This window comes from Stegodyphus dumicola, chromosome 11 (assembly GCF_044657685.1).
Source record: "Stegodyphus dumicola isolate Sdum_Otavi_A_Nest chromosome 11, ASM4465768v1".
NCBI classification, from domain to species: domain Eukaryota; kingdom Metazoa; phylum Arthropoda; class Arachnida; order Araneae; family Eresidae; genus Stegodyphus; species Stegodyphus dumicola.
The window spans coordinates 28,358,367-28,368,868 of record NC_140778.1 but is presented as its reverse complement, the minus strand read 5'-3'; positions in this window follow the sequence as shown (position 1 = coordinate 28,368,868).

Sequence of the window (10,502 nt, the reverse complement as noted above, 5' to 3'; positions counted from 1 at the left end):
CAGAACACCTTGCGAAATAATGCTCAAGCATAATTGTTCTTTCTATTTAAAAAAATTCATGATCATTTTGCACCAAGCAAACTGTTTTTAAAGCTAACAGCCTGAACTTCAACTGAAATTTCAAGCGATATATTTCTTATAACAGTATAAAGATTAAATATACCTAAATTATATTTAAAATAAATAGATAACTTAAATATATCTATTTATTTACTGAAGCAATTTGACATTAATATACCCTTTTCAAAGTTTTTGAAGGTCTGATGGGCACGAATTTTAGTTCATCCTGCAGAATCGAGATTCCAGGCTTTTATAGTGTTTTAGAATCCAACCTGCATGTTCTCATGAATAAGTACAAATTAGCAAAATATGAACTCTCCTACTTCGGGGTTTCCGGAGCAGTACTGATTATTTTTTAATCAGTACTGCTCAACCCAAGGAAACACTCAAGCAAGCATATTCGTTTCGTAGAGAATCGATTCTAAATTAAAATACCAATGTTTCGCATCTTAAGGTACATGGAAACCAATGTGAAAACAGCGTAGGGGATTTTCAATCAAAATTCGGTATCGAGTTTTAAAGTGCATTTTAAAACCTATGATCTCTCCCATAAGTTTACGTTTTATTACTCTGCATTTTAAGACATTATTTGTGCAATAGAACGTCTATGATCGAATGTAGTGATTAGAACCGTAACCACACCGAGAATCAGAAACTCAGTCAAGAGAGACTAAAATTTAAATAGGTTTATTTTTTTTTTACAACATGATAAGAAATATATGTATACTAGAACGTCTATGATCAGAGGTAACTGGAACCGTACCCACCCGGAAACAGAGAATCGGAAATTCAATAAATAAAAACAAAATTTAAAATGGTTTTAAATTTTTTTCAAAAAATTTCACAAATTGTTTATTAAAAATTCAAAAATAAGTACTTAATTACTATATTTAAAATTAAAAAAAAGTCCATTAATAAAAAATATTTTTTTTCCTACAATAAAACAAGTAATCCATATAAGTGTTCATGAAAAACATTCGTAAAAAACAAAGAAATAAACGAAATGTTTCGAAATTCACACAAATTATGAAATTTTATAAAATTTTATCGAATTTCATATATTCTTTTTTATTTACAAGGCACTAGTTCTTTTTTTAAAGAAATTGTAACCCCTTTTTTTTTATGATTCTTATAATTCTATTATCCGCTACATGATTACGGCACTTTTTGATCAAAAAAAAAAAAAAAAAAAGAAAAAGATGGAAAGGCTGAGTGGGGTTCCAGGACCTTGCTCCTAATACCCAAGATCTTTGCATAAGGCTTCAAATAATTGTATACCGTGTATTTGTAATTGTATATTCAATACGTAAGTCTAGAATTTATGTAAAGTTTCTCTGTAAATATATTGTTAGGCTAGCTTCTGATGTGCGCCAACCGATAGCCCAGCGGGTACAGAAGTGCGGCGCAGCACTACCTGTCAAAGTCACTGACGAAGTTCTCGTGCTCCGTCCACTTTACCCTGTATCTGTTCCTGTATGCAGCTTCATTACGGCTAAATTTTAGATTGTTCGTTTCTATTGTCATCTCAGCAACACGCTCATCGCAGCAAGCTTTCTTGTTCTCCCAATCTGCATCCCGGATGATTTTTTTCGTCTCTGAATACCTGAAAAATGTAGTTCGCGGTTTTCTACATTTCAAAATTCCGAACTCCTTTTATCTTCTGAAATATGCCTAAGAATTCATTGTCAGTTGGCGCTTGACTGTTACTCTCCTGTTTAATACATGTAAACAATGCATTTTACCATAGGTCAAGGATTCTCCAACTTTTTAAATTTGTTACCACATAAATAAGAATCAAATATATATGTACCATCATGCCTCAATTTATCTACTAAAAGGAGGGCCATTTTTCAACATTCAATTCATTTTCAACATTCATTTAAATCTTTTGGGTAAACATTATACCACCAGAAAATATGAATTGTACTGCTAGTGGTACATACGAGACTTTTACAAACCCCAAAAGAAAATAAAAAGGTGAGGGGACATTTGCAATTTTCCATCAGACCAAAATATTGAGATACGCATCAGACCAAAATAATGAGATAGAAGAAAGACCGAAAGATCAGTGAGTGCTAGAAGGATTCGCAAATGTTTCTTATTTTCGTTACACCGTTTCTTATATTACTTTATCTCTCCAATGAATCCCTTAAGTTCATTACCTGATTAGTTGATAAAGACCTACGCTGATACAGACTCACTTAACCCTTACTGTACATGAACGTTACCCAATCAGCCTGTACTGTACATGATACCAAAGAAAGTGAGAAAATTTAACAAAATCTTCTTAATTTTATATCGCATAATGGAATTTTCCTAAGAAGTAAACATGTGATCGATTTTCAGTGCTGCTCACTTGAATTCCTTCCTGGAGGACTTTCTGAGAGCCACTGGCTCGTACGCAGGCTACATATGGGGGAAACCTCGAAAACGCTCATGCAGCCAGCCCATTCGTCGGAATTTGTATCAAAGACCGAACTATCAGCGTTCAGCGACGTTTCCCCTCGGCCACTGGTGGCCCCACTTCATGTATAGAAATTAACGTTCAAATATAGAACGGAAACTTATAAGGTATTCCTCCCGCCTTATTAGCATGCCTTCGTGGTGTAATGGCCAGCAAAAGCGGCGCGCATTCGAAAGGTCGGAGGCTCCAGTCCGGCGAGAGCATTGCTCATTTTTCGTGACTCCCGCTTCGAAATAATCTTATGTCTCTACAAACTTACCCAAAGTTCTCGAACAAGAATGTAATTAATTTACTTCAGTGCAACATAAATGAAGAGGGAGCTTATTTTTAGAGTAAAGCATGGGATTGCTCATAGTTGAGAAAGATATGTTGCCATCTTATACAAATTGTTCTTTAAACCTTTTTATTTCTCAGTACTTCGGTGAATATTTTACATTTTTATCGTTCTAAATTTAATTTTAGAACTAGAAATGCTTACGCACGAACAACGTGATGTACACTGTTGTGACATTCAATAGAATTTCAGGATTACGACCAAGAATAGTATGCAAGCGTCTTTGTTTCAAGTCTCGTTCGTCAAAAAGATTTACAGATATTAAAAGATTCATATGTTGTAACCATCCAAGAGCTTAGAAATAGGAAATAAATAAATAATAAGAAGAAAACAGAATGTTTTTTTCCGCAGTGTAGTATCGCTATATGTATTGGAAAAAAAAGCAAATGATAAGATATCAGCAGTCGAGCGGTAAAAGCTTCTGAACACTGGCTGTTCGGTACGGAGTTCGAGTACTGGCGAACGCGCTGACTGCCTGCATGAAAGTTTTCGTGGTTTTCTCCATGTGTAACGGGGTTGCGAGCCAATTTTACCTCAATGACCTCCACGGAGCATCAATCCTTTTCCTAAGGGCGGAGAAAAAATATGCAAATGATTTCCGTTGCTCTCAAAACCGAAAGATTTGCATAAATAAGTTCGACCTACTTCTGTTTTAATCTTTTACAAAATCACATGTATTTACCGTATATTCCAGCGTATAACTTGCACTTTTAATACAAAAAATAAGATCGAAATTTATGGGGACACGTTATACACCACATATAAAATGCATAACTTATTGGTTGCTTAAGTTTGTTAAAAAGTTTTTTATAATTTGTTTTTACTTATCGGAGTATCTAATCTGAATGAAAAATTTCTTCTCTTTTATTTAAATATTCACTTAAGCGCTTCCAGTTTCGAGGTTTTTATCAAGTTGAATTAAGAACTAACTACGCTGAAGAACCCATTGAGAAATTATTCATTATGTTCAGTGTATTTGAGGACATATTTTGAGGTAAAATTACCAATAGTATACGAGATTAATTCCGTACGCTGTATAGTTATTCTTAGTTTTTAACATTATTGTTAACTTGTAGGATTTTGATGTGTTGTATGCATTGTATTCTTATCTATCCTTTCGGTATATGCCTTAAGTATTTTTCGCACCTCCTTTGATGTTGAATGTGTCTGCATTCTTCAGGTACTTAACTGTAGTGGTCTTCAGCTGAACTTCATAATTATTTTAGGAGCTATTGTCTCTTATCTAAGTTAAACAGAAGATTTCAATATAGGTCAAATTTTTATGAAATTTATATATTTCCTTTTAGCTTTTATAACAAACTCACGGAGCGCTGTTAGGAAGTATAAGTTGTTTGATGGAGGTTTGAATAGGGAGATTTTGAATAGGGAGAGTCTGAAAGAATTAGAATCCTATTCATACTCCTTGGTTAGTTTTCCGATTGGGAACTCCATTGTTTGCACCATTAATAAGAACCTGTCTCTGCTATTTTACGTCAGGGTCCTAACTTTGCCACTATTGATAACTGGTCCTTAATATTGCTTCCAACTGAAGAAATAGAGAAATAAAGGTATATTGCAAAGGACCTATTTGTTCCCTCGCAACACAAGTATTGATAACATTCGAACAATTAACTTCCTGGAAAATAGAATTTTTTCAAGAAAAAGAAACTCTTTGAACAGGGCAATTTAGAATGCAATAAGGTTAGAATTGATACGAATACGACCCGATCCAGCTGGTCTAAAAATAGACCTTATGATCTTGTTTGAGTCGCTTCTAAGTTCACCACAAAACCAAACTCAAGGTAAACTCATAAAGGTATTTTTTCCCTCCTTTCTGCATACCTTCCTGGTGTAATGTTAGCACATTCTGCGCGTAATCGAGAGGTCCAAATTCGAATCCTGAGTCATTAGGATTATCAAAGTAGGAAACACGAAAAATGAGTAGTACCCTCGCCTAGACTCGCACCTGGACCTCCGGAATACGCGCCGAGTGTGCTAACCGTTCCACCACGAAGACATGCAGAAAGGAGGAAGAAAATACCTTATAAGAGCATTGCTCATTTTTCACATCTGATGCTTTAAAATGACCTAATATCTCTTCAATGCAATATCTATAAATATATCGTTTATATTTTCGTGACACAAACATCTGAAATTCTCTCTTTATAATTATTTCAAATCGTTACAAACGAGTTGAATGAATTCCTTAAAAACACATACTCCAGGTCTGTGCAATTACGTTGTCTCTAATATGTGAGTTTTATGCTATATTTGTTTCACTGATGATATTTCTTTGCTAATTAGGTGTCATTATCACGGCATATGTAGTCTAAATGCTGTACTGTGTTAAATGTGTGACTTATGCTTGCTTAGTATGGTTGTAACTTATATAGTAAAATTGAGTTTATTATTAAATGGCGTCGTGGAACACAATGAAGGTGTTAAAATGTACATAAACTATTAAAATATCTGATTATTACCCTTACGAAATCTATATGTCAAAGAGTTACTTCTCAAATTCATGTGGTTGAAGTGCAGGTATTTTGAAAGAAACTAGTACTGTCGATGAATCTTTTCCAGTACACACAAAGAGCTTTTCCTATACAGCTCCGAGCCATATGCAAATCAATGTCTAGCGTTTGAAATCACATAAAGCATTATTATCCCAAAGGTGCAATTTGCCCAGAAGGGCTACTAATTTCGTTTTGGCATTTTGCGTTGATTCACTATAAACGGCGAATCACATTTTAAATGGTTGCCACTAAATGTTAGAGCCCTGTATTATATTTAAAGAAAGGAAATAATGAAGAATCTGCATAAATGCATATGCGTTTCTCGCATTGACATAAAACAAGGATAGCTAAAGTCATCCGCTTTTTAATAACGTACGTCTTCACCCGAATATGGGCATATAAAAGCCAAAATTTTGGAATTTGTTTTATTAACTATTTCATGAATTGTAAAGCATTTGCGAGTTTTTGATTAAGAAACTCAACGATTTCAAAGCGAACAATGGCAAAACTTTAAAGAAAAAAAAAAAAAAAAAAAAAAATCTCCAGCGCGCGAGAATGCGTATCAGAAATTCTCAAGATATGCTCTTTAAAATATTTTGCGATATTACTGTTGAACTGAATTTTATGTTTTAAGCGCGATAACCATTTAATAAATAAAGGTAACACAAAAAAATGTATAAAACGCTGCTTGTTCTTAATATAAAATCTTTCTTAACAATTTTCATTTCAATTGTTTTGATTACTACCATGATTTGACTTGGCAGAAAACTTACCGATACATATGTCTCAGGGGTAAAAATTCTGATTCCTTATTTTTTGTTGGTATGCAATGATTACGTCCCTCCTCAAATTTCTTGATTAAAGCCATACGATTATTCATTTTTAAATGATTTTTGCTTTGTTCCTACATACTCTATATCTCAGGTATTGTAACTGAGGGAATGAGGATAACTACAGGCTTTTAGAGAGATTGTTCAAATTAACCTAAACTATTTAGAGTTGCCGTGTTATATTAACACATGTTAATCATCTTGAAAGTATTTAACACGTGGTTATTCAATGACAACATTGAATTGAATTCATTGAACGGCCACATGTTAAATACATTCAAACGGATTTGTATATATTTAATACATATATTAATATTATTATATTAACAAGTATATTATAAATACATAATATATTTGTAAATATTTAAAACGTGGTTATTCATTTAATGAGCATGTGTTAAATACATTCAAGCATATTTCTATATATTTAACACGTATATTAATATTATATGTATAATATGCATATTAATATTATTATATTAACAGATATATTACAAATATATAATTTATTTCCAAATATTTAACCCGTGTTCATTTATAAAAGAATTCAAAAAAAAAAAAAAAAAAAAATGTCAAGGGAAATTCAAAATTCTATAGCAATTTTTTTTTTTTTTTCTCTAGATTGAAAACTATCAATAACTTTTAAACGTTACAATTTAAAAAATATCTTACAATGGTTTTAAAAAATTTGCTAGGCATATCATTTCATAAATTTCTGAAATCAGGATTTTATTTCAGAAAAAGTCGGATTCTATGGCTAACTGTGTTAGTCAAAATTCCAGTAACAATGTTTCACATAAATACTACTTGTAAAGAACACCTGCTATTATTTATTTTTCCTTCAAGTGCATATCTTGAAGAGAGTTTGTAATAACTCTTGTGTCTGTAGATATTTATTCATCTATATTTACGTAATACTTCGAAGCGATCACTTTTTGTCCTTATGTAATATTATTGATAAATATCGTGTTGATGTAGACGAAACAGAAATGCACCGAGGTAAAATATAAAATTAGCAAAGCAAGGACTTTGCTAATTTTATGGTATTGATGTACTTTGGTCTGTATTTTGTGCCCAATAGCTGCGAAATTTAGAGCTGGTATACCAATAATTATGTGACTATTTGTACATATTAACAGAATTATTATTGAGGATTTATGTACAGCCTTTTATAGCACATGTTCTAAAATACTAATTATTACCATTTCTATGCGTATTCGTGATGTTTGTAATGTTTAATTCTGCATGGAATATACTTTATTGACCTTCATCTTTTGAACTGCTTCGGCTGACACACGAATAATACTGTCAAAGATTGTGAAAGAGAGTCCATTTAAAATTCTTTGTTATGACTTAGCTGATAAGGTATTTCCCCAGAGGATTAGTTGCTCTACCGTTCGCACAAAAGCATTTCATTTTACTAGTAGGGGCGGGGGAATTTTCTGTTGTTATCCTTAGCAATGGCATGTATGGGCTGGGCTTATTACAATTTGCTATTTCCTCAACTAAACGCGATCTCTTTCTATTGGTTAGCAAATCACTGGATCTGTATGTATTCTCAGGTGATTTCTTCTGGATGTTTCATTTGGATTCTGCCCATAGGCGTGTGAGTTTCCCAGTCTTGAGATATTTGTGTATCTGGATTAAGTGTTTGAAGTCATCAACTGGTAAGTTCATCTCCATCTTATACAAATTTAAGTTTTCTATACTAATCTATTGTAAGACTTAATGCTCAGTTAATATAATTCCCTCGATAAATTATAATGTAATGTAATTTTTATATGTAAGGTGCATTACTTCACGGAATTATTTGTGACTGTAGATTAAAACAAAACTGTAGTAGTTTATAATGTCATATCAAAGACTTATTTTAATCAAATTTTCTCGTTGACTTATTTGTAAAACAATATTAGTACGGAAAGTATGTTTGTAAACACGTTGAGTTTCCGGAAGTCATATTATTTCTAGGTTTTTGTTCTGAAAAGAGGAAATTGAATAGTGTTTTTAGTGCTCAAAACACATTTAACTCATAAGGCATTATGAATTCTAAAATTAACTAAATTTAATAAATTTTCTTAAATTATTACTATAAAATTCCTTATAAAATCAGAGAGCTTTTTTTGATTAGATGAGGCAAGAAATAAGCTTATTCAGTAATCTACCTTTCCAATGTAGTTTCACAATTTAAATTTTAACATGACTTAAAACGGATTAAATATAAAATATTTTGTGTTCTTCGCTTTTAAAATGCTTCTTAATTTAATATTATTAATATTCGATTAACTTCTAAATTCTTAAAATGCTCTTCATAATTCGTAAATTATTATCATTAGTAGGCCAAAGGGAAATTTTGCTCAGGAGGGCTATTAATTTCGTTTTGGCATTTTGCCTCATGTACTATAAAACGGCGTTTAACTTTTCAAATTGCTGTTACCAAATATTATCGTTTTGCATTCCACTTAAATAAATTAAATAATAACTAATCTATGTATGTTCCTCACATTGTAAAAAAGCAACGATAACCTTAAACAACGATAACAAACTCAAGCTTTTCGAAACGAGCAACGGCAACATTGTAAGAGGGGAAAAAATATCTCCAGCGCCGCATGGGCCTGTGTATTGGAAATTCTAAAGATATGCACTTTTTAAATATTTTATGATGGATTAAATTTGGCAGTTGGATTAAATTTTATGGTTCAAGTGCGAATAACAAATTTATTTAACGAATAAAGTTAACACGCAAAAGTTAGAAAAACTTCCTTTTGGGCGTAATATAAAATCTAAAAGCCTTCCGATTTTTTTAAAATTATTTTTATTATTTTAATTTTTAATCTAATTGGTATGTCTATTTAATGAAAATCTGAGGAAGTGTACTTGCCTTATTTTCGAGAAATATTACATGATAGTATATTCTTTCTAGGTATGACTAATTTTGTTCAGTTAGTTTTTATTAGAACTGTAATGAATTCTTAATTCTGTGACAAAAATGATGAATTTATTTAACTGATTATTTTCTAAGATAATAAAATCACCTGTAACAATGTGGGCCTGATTATTATTAAGAGAATTTTAACACTATTATAAAATGCTAATTTCCTGTGTCTTAAATGTGATAATTAGGATAAGTATTTTTTCGTTATATTTCGAATAGATCAAGATTTTTAACTGAAAAATACTATTAATTTGGTTAATTTTAATCGGAAAATGATTTTACTTTAGTTAATTATCTTAATGATTTCGATATAATGTTTAGTTGAGAAGTAGAAATTATTTTTTGCTGTGGCTAACAGAGGTATGAGTTTTAAACAGTCAAAATGTATAATGAAAAGAACTTGATTTAAATTTTAAATTATGCCCTAAAAATTCTTTAAATATGAAGAAAAGAACTCATGATAAGAACCGCGTGGCAGAACTAAGCACGAGAAAACGTTTTCGCCCATCTGACGAATGAGACAAAAAAATCGGAATAAATTCTTGATTCGAGAAAAGGGCCTGAAAAAGCATTCCTATGCCTAGAAAATAGTATTAATTTCAGATATTTCTAGAAAATTTGCTTATTTCTAAAAGTTTTTAAAAGAAAATAAACATGTTTTGGGTTTACTCCATAATCGACATATTACGTGCCATAGCTAGAAGAATGTCAGAAATTAGGGAAGCACGCATTCCAAATGACAAACTATTTTCGATATTTAAGAAATTTTCTATTCATATTTACCTGGAAGAGTTAACTAGTTTTACGCATTACCTTTTATTTATTAATTTTTTTTTTCTATTTTCCTCAATCTTTCGATGACAATTAATTCTATATATTTTGATGGATTTCGGCATTTTTAATTGCATGTTTCAAAACATTGTTTGTAGTATAAATGACTTGTTATATGTTGTGGAATTTTTCGTACCTGCTGTAGGAACTGTTAACCTTCATTTTTCTAGCAACTAGCTTTTTCTCCTTCTGAAGATCTTTCAAAAATTTTGAGCGGCCTTATGCTAATTTAAAATTCTTAACGATCGTTGCATGTTTTATATGTTAATGCGAAGTTATTGTTGACATTCTCAACCAAGGACTATTTCTCGATCGGGATTATATGACGTGTCCGTGTGCCCCGGTGCTGCCCCGTTATCTTTTGCGCCTTTTTTGTAAAATAGCTGATTACAAATTGTTGCCCGAATTGCTATAATTGACGTAGAGTAAAATTTTATGTAATTTATGCGAGAAAATATTATACTAGTGTGTGATATTTTTACAAATTTTTTTGTAAGGCTAATTTTTCTTATTCTTATCCTGACCTATTTGAAATGTT